This window comes from Puma concolor, chromosome D4 (genome assembly GCF_028749965.1).
Source record: "Puma concolor isolate L17-30 chromosome D4, mPumCon1.1.hap2, whole genome shotgun sequence".
NCBI lineage: Eukaryota > Metazoa > Chordata > Mammalia > Carnivora > Felidae > Puma > Puma concolor.
The window spans coordinates 47,924,508-47,930,957 of NC_141679.1; the positions used below are offsets into that span (position 1 = coordinate 47,924,508).

The 6,450-nt window shown below is 42.0% G+C and overlaps 1 long non-coding RNA gene across 2 annotated transcripts; it reads right to left on the reverse strand.

The window, feature by feature from the left end:
• Positions 1 to 991: 991 nt before the first annotated feature.
• On the reverse strand, positions 992 to 5,793 carry LOC147574861 (uncharacterized). 2 transcript variants are annotated; one of them, XR_015243584.1, is made up of 4 exons: positions 3,629 to 5,793; positions 2,934 to 3,443; positions 2,630 to 2,803; positions 992 to 1,754 (listed from the first exon to the last, which is right to left on the reverse strand). It is a non-coding gene; the product is annotated as an uncharacterized LOC147574861 (long non-coding RNA). The 2 variants fall into 2 exon arrangements; XR_015243583.1 differs by having other exon boundaries at positions 2,630 to 3,443.
• Positions 5,794 to 6,450: the final 657 nt, after the last annotated feature.

Genomic DNA, 6,450 nt, shown 5'->3' on the forward strand with positions numbered 1-6,450 from the left:
CCTGCTCAAAATGGGAAGGAAAATGCCAAAGAGGCCAAGTGAAATGAGCACGTTCATGCGTTAGGTTTATTCAGTAGCAAGGGACACACTGATACACAGGGAGTTAGCACAAAGAAGAAGAAAACTCTGTACCCACGGAAGAGAGAGGGAAGCTGGTGGACAACGGTGGAGGAGAAGGGTTGAGGGGCTAGAACCGGGAGGCTTTCGAAGCAGGAGATGTTTTAAATGAGGGGGATGGCTAATGGGCTGGGAATTCTTTGGGAATTTGGGAGAATGGCAAGCTTCCTTCCTGGTCTCACAGAAATGTGGAGTTTAGGGGAAGATTGGCCTTCGATGAAGAACAATTTGGGGAAACAATATCCTGAGGAAGAGGAAGGTGTTAAATTCTGGCTGAAGAGCATTTTGATCAACAGTTGAGGGTGTAGTGAAATTGTTAACAAAACAAAGAATGTTTTTGTGTGCACAATGGAAAGGATCTGGAGCAGCACTAATTGTTGGCGGAACCAGAGTAAAAGAATTGTGAAATAATCAAGGAATTTGGACTTCAGAGAGACAGACAATTTGACAGAAATGGAGGAGCAGAGCTTTCTTGGAAGTGACTAGCTGTAACTGGCCTAACTGACTAATTAGCTGAACTTTCTAAAGTTCAACAGAGACTGAGGTGGCACCACCATGCCACTGGCAAGGCAGCAAAGATGTCTCTGGTTTATTTTTAGAAAATAAAACACTAGTTGGGGTTGGAAGGAGAGGATTATGCCCATAAACATGTATGTACAGGGACGCCTGGGTGGCTCAGTCAGTTATGCGTCTGGCTTCAGCTCAGGTCATGGTCTCGCGGTTGGTGAGTTCCAGCCCCATCGGCTTCTGTGCTGACAGCTCAGAGCCTGGAGCCTGCGTCGGATTCTGTGTCTACCTCTCTCTCTCTCTGCCCCTCCCCTGCTTACGCTCTGTCTCTCTCACTCTCAGAGATAAGTAAGTGTTAAATTTTTTTTTTACTGTATGTACATAAGGCCAGAGTCCCTGCTTCCACTGAGCCCTTCCATGCCAAAGAACAGGAGCCTGCCCCACTGGGGCCTGGCCCAGGTCGGGCAATCAGGTCAACGAGCTCTAACAAGGGCTTAGAGAGATCAAGTGTGCTGCTCCTGCTGTGGAGTACAGAATGGTGTATTACTAAGCTTTTGACACTGATGGAATTCTGCATTCACTGAGCTCTCAGTGTGCTTTAGTCGAATGAGTAATAATCCAAAAGTTCGGAGATGTGAATTCTGGTCCCAGCATCCCTACTCACCCTTGAAGGAGAAAACTGTCAAAGTCAACACTTGCCTTCCTGGAATCACCTTGCCTCCCCTCCACAAGCTGATCTCTGCCCCCACCCTTCTGACAAATCTACTCAAGCGAAGGTCACCCATGACTCTGTCCTGACACAGGTGGATACTTTCAGTCTTAGCAAGGCATTCTCTTCGTCCCTCGGTTTCCCATGAACCCAGCTTACTGCTTCTCCTCCACTGGAACCACCACCAGAACTAAATGCTGGTGAGGTAGGATCCATCAGTAATCATCTGTGGACCTCAAGAGAATCATGACCATTAAAAAAAATAATTGAATAAAATACCTTTATCACTAAGTCTCTATTTCTTCATCTTTTCAAACTCTAAAACATATGGCTGTGTGATCTTCTCACAGTGGCTTGGTGGACTCAAGAATCAAATATCCTCATTAGGGGAAAAGACTCACTCGGCAGAAGATTCTAGAATCTGTTACATGAAAAGGATAAGTGAGAATATTGTCTTCTCTCTCTTACCAAGGTCCCCAAAGCAAGGCATCTGCAGTTTTGGGTTACTGATACCAAAGCTTTGTGTATGTAACACTGTCTCCTTCATAAAGAGATAGGTATTAATGCACAGATACACATTACGTAGATGATAAATGGATCGGCTTTGGTGTTGCCATTATCTCATTCTCTTTAGAATGCGATCTAACTTATTATGCTTTATACTGTAATAAAATCCAACTTCAATTTGAGTAAATAGAACTGTTCTTTTTAGCAGTATCTGCTTATGATGCTTAATGATAATTATGCAGATCTATTTATATAAACACATTAAAGATGGTTCTCCTGTTTCTATGTCAATTCATTTGTCATGGCTCAGTACATAATTCCCTACACTCATTCTTTTTAGAATATAAAAATAATACTTCCTAATTAAAATAACATTAGAATAAAGTCAGAGAAGTAGAAAGAAGATCTTTATCACACCGAATCCCAACATTCAGTGGCATTAGATGATCACTTCGGTGTATTTCCTTTTCAGCAATTCTCTTAAAGTTTTTTGTTTTACAGACATTATTTAAGCATATAGTTTATATGTAGTTTTTAAGAAGAACACACGTATCCTCTTCCCGGAGAATATTAATACGTGATCCTAAAGGTATTTGGGGATAAACTGTCACTTCAAAAACACCTCTTACAGAGAGCATTCACAAGGTTTTTCAACAAAAGTCTGTAAATACCTTATTCCCAGTTTACAGTGGTAATGTACCTCTTCAACAAATAAAGCTAAATAAAGTACTCAGGAAATTAATGCCATTTAACATTCCTATCAAATCGATGTAAACACTATACTCACACCTCTTCTCTCTCAACAGCTAAATCACCAAACACAGATGCCACCACCACGTCAGCACCTCAGCCTCAGAGAAGCACATGATGAGAGCAGAGCTCAGGCGTTAGGTCATCCCCGGCCACGCTTCCCAACACAGCTGTCCTCCCATCATTCCAGTGGAAGCGTCTTGCCGTTCTAGCCTCCAGGAAAAGAAATGAAAAGAAGAAACAGAGCATCTAACTTTTCCTGTTAGGCTGCTGCTGCCTAAGATTCTTTTGGACTTCAGGACTGAGGTGATCTCTCTGAAGGAAGGACCCATGCCTCACTTACCTTTGTATCTTGTGACTAACACTTCACATGGTACATGGCCAAAGCTCTATCACAGTATTTGTTGACTGGTAAATCAAGGCCGTGGGCAAATGACCAATTAGGAATACTCTCAATTCCAAGTAGCAGACAACACAAATGCAGTGCTTTAAACAAACAAATAGGTATTTTATCTATCCATCCATCCAACAATCGATGATACATGAAGCAAGAAGTCCACTGATAGATAGATACAGCAAGAAGTCCAGGGCAAGGCAGCTGTCGGTGTTTGTTCAATGGCTCACCAATGCCAAGCTTGATGTCTCTAAAATTCTCTAGGCCTTCTCTTAATAGTCCCAAGACAACCGTATTTGCTCCAGTCCTGAATCCATGTAGAAGGCATGAATGGGGCTTGAAAAGCCCCTGGCTGACTTCCAGTTAAACATCATTAGCAGTATCACCTGACTGCCCCTACTTGCAAGAGAGCCTGGGAAGGTGATCCTTTTTCCTTGAGCTGGGCATACAGTCTGGATTCTGTTAGCAAGGAAGAAGAGAGAAATAAATACTGGCTAGGCATCTAGCAGCGTCTGTCTCAACAAATACTGTTCCCCCATCTTCTTAACGTCTAAATGATGAGAACTATACACTGAAAACAGTGTAAGATATTCAAGAAAACACACTTTTCACTGCAAATTTCTTTAGGTAAGAAAGAAAGTAACCTCAGTGACCAGCACTTTTGATGACTGTGATTCGGTGAACCCGAGCTAGTGGGTAGTTCAATGGAGAGGTCAATGGAGAAACCCAAGAATGTGCAGGTCTCCAGGGGTACAATCAATCCCATAATATGTCAGCATTTCTTCTCTTTGGAAGGGGACCTAAAACAGAATAAAACTTAAGTTTGATTTGTCTAAGTTAGCTGAATTATGAATGTATTTCTTTGGTTTTGATGGGATTCGATATTTATTTTTTTTTAAGTATTTATTTATTACTTATTTATTGAGACAGTAAGAGTGGGGGAGGGGCAGAGAGAGAGAGGGAGAGAGAGAGAATCCCAAGCAGGTTTCACACTGTCATCACAGAGCTTGACATGGGGCTCAAACTCACCAAACTGTGAGCTCATGACCAGAGCCAAAATCAAGAGTCATATGCTTAACCGACTGAGCCATTCAGGTGCCCTGTGATTCGAGATTTTAAAAATAATCTAGAGGATTTGTTGAGTGGGAATTGGAGGAGCCACTGTTTAACCCCTTTTCACTGTATCATGCAGCCTGTGCTTGAAATTTTTAGCAAAGAGGACCCTTCTACTCCATAAAGTGGCCTATTCAACTCTTGAATTCCTCTAATTAACAGAAACGTCTTTCCTAATTGGAACTGTATTTTACCTCTTGGTGTTACAAACCCATTGGTTCTAATATAATTTTCTACAGTGACTAGAATTAGCCTGTCTCTCCTCACACATGACAGAACTTTACATATATCAACAAAGCTACGACACCTGTTCTCTTAGTGAAAAAATACAGGCCCTCACACTACTCCTAAGTTGGCCTACCTGCCATAGCCCTCCTCCTCCACCTCTTCTTCTCTGGTGGAGAACCTAGCTGTCCTTCTCTGGGCACTATGACCTGGAGTATAGTCCCTGCGATGAGAATTAGTTGGGATGGGCTCTGGCCATTCCTGAGTGGGAGTCTGCAACCAACCTCGTTGTCAAGACATGCATTAAAATTTTTGCTAGGAAAATTTACCCTTTTGGTTCTGGTCCACAGCCCTAAGCCTAAGGAAAACTACTTGAGACCCTCACTGATCAAGCACACAAGTTTTCTCTCCCACTATTTTTGCTAGGCAAGTCCTCTTCAAGTCTTTAGAAAAAGAAAGAGAAGGTTCAACCACACTGGGATAATATGCTATGGGAGCCTTCCCTTCAGGTAATCAAGCTATTAATATTTGGATGAATCTGTTGTTAAACTGTTAATATGCTCCAAAAGATAGCTCCACATTTTTCCATTTCATGCAGAGTTCCTGGAAGATAAGAGTTTCCATATCTTCACCAGGTAATTTAAAGCCATCATTAAGTCAGTGATTTGCCATGTTTTCCATCACATTCTAAACACTACCGCACAGATGGCTGGCACTTCTTTAAAAATTAGCTAGAAAGACAAGGGAGGGGCCTTAACATGTATGTTATTCAGATCTATTATGCATCATTTTCTTCATTCCTCCTAATTACCCTTTGAGGTTTTATAATGCCCCTTCCCTCCATTTTCTAGACAGATTACAAAACAAAGTTCATTGTAGTTAAAGAAAACTTCCTTAAGATGTCTGTGGGTTGTTTTTTTTTTTTTTCTAACCAAACACATGTGATTTTTCCACCCCACTTCTCCAATCCTCCCACATCAATTAGGTGTCCAACAATTCAGTTTTGACACGAAATACCCAGAGTTAGCACAGCCCCCACAGCTTAAGGGCTCAGTCCCACTGCCCCCGCTTCAGAAGCCAGCCAACAAATGGGGTACTCGGGCTACCCACATTTCTGGCAGGCCAATTACAGATGCAAGAGTCCTCATCAATTCTTCATCAAGTTTGATAACTCCCTAGAACAACTCACAGAACTCAGGAAAACACTAAAAGGATACCACTCAAGGACAGCCAAATGGAAGGGATGCATGAGACAAGGAATGGAGTGCCAGGGGAGGGCGGTGCCAAGCTTCCATGCCCTCTCCAGGTGTGCTATCTTCCTAGGACATCAATGTGCTTACCAAACCAGAAGCTCCCTGATCCCCATTATCTAGGGATTTTTATGGAGGTTTCATTATGTGTGCATTGACTGATTAAATCACTAGCCATTTACAACTGAACCCAACCTCTAGCCCCTCTCCCTGTCCAGGAAGTCAAGGGGGTGTGGATGAAAGTTTTAGCCCTCCAATCATAAGACTGTCTACAGCCTCCCTTCCTGCAGAGTCACCTCATTAACATACAAAAGACAGTAAATTCCAAGGGTTTTAGGAGCTCTGGTTAGAAACAGTGGACAATGGGGCGCCTGGGTGGCGCAGTCGGTTAAGCGTCCGATTTCAGCCAGGTCATCATCTTGCGGTCCGTGAGTTCGAGCCCCGCGTCAGGCTCTGGGCTGATGGCTCGGAGCCTGGAGCCTGCTTCCGATTCTGTGTCTCCCTCTCTCTCTGCCCCTCCCCTGTTCATGCTCTGTCTCTCTCTGTCCCAAAAATAAATAAACGTTGAAAAAAAAAATTTAAAAAAAAAAACAAAAAACAGTGGACAAAACCCATATATATATATATATATATATATATATATATATGTATGTATGTATGTGTATATATAAATACATATGTATGTGTATATATGTGTGTGTGTGTGTGTGTGTATATATATATATATATATATATATATATATATATATATATAGACAGGCTCAGGTCTGCCTATTGCTGAATTCCATATCCTTCTCTTACAACAAACTTCCTTCTGATGAATCAAATTTTTAAAAAAATTTGAATGAAAGGCTATATTAGTGCGAGATATTTTAGGA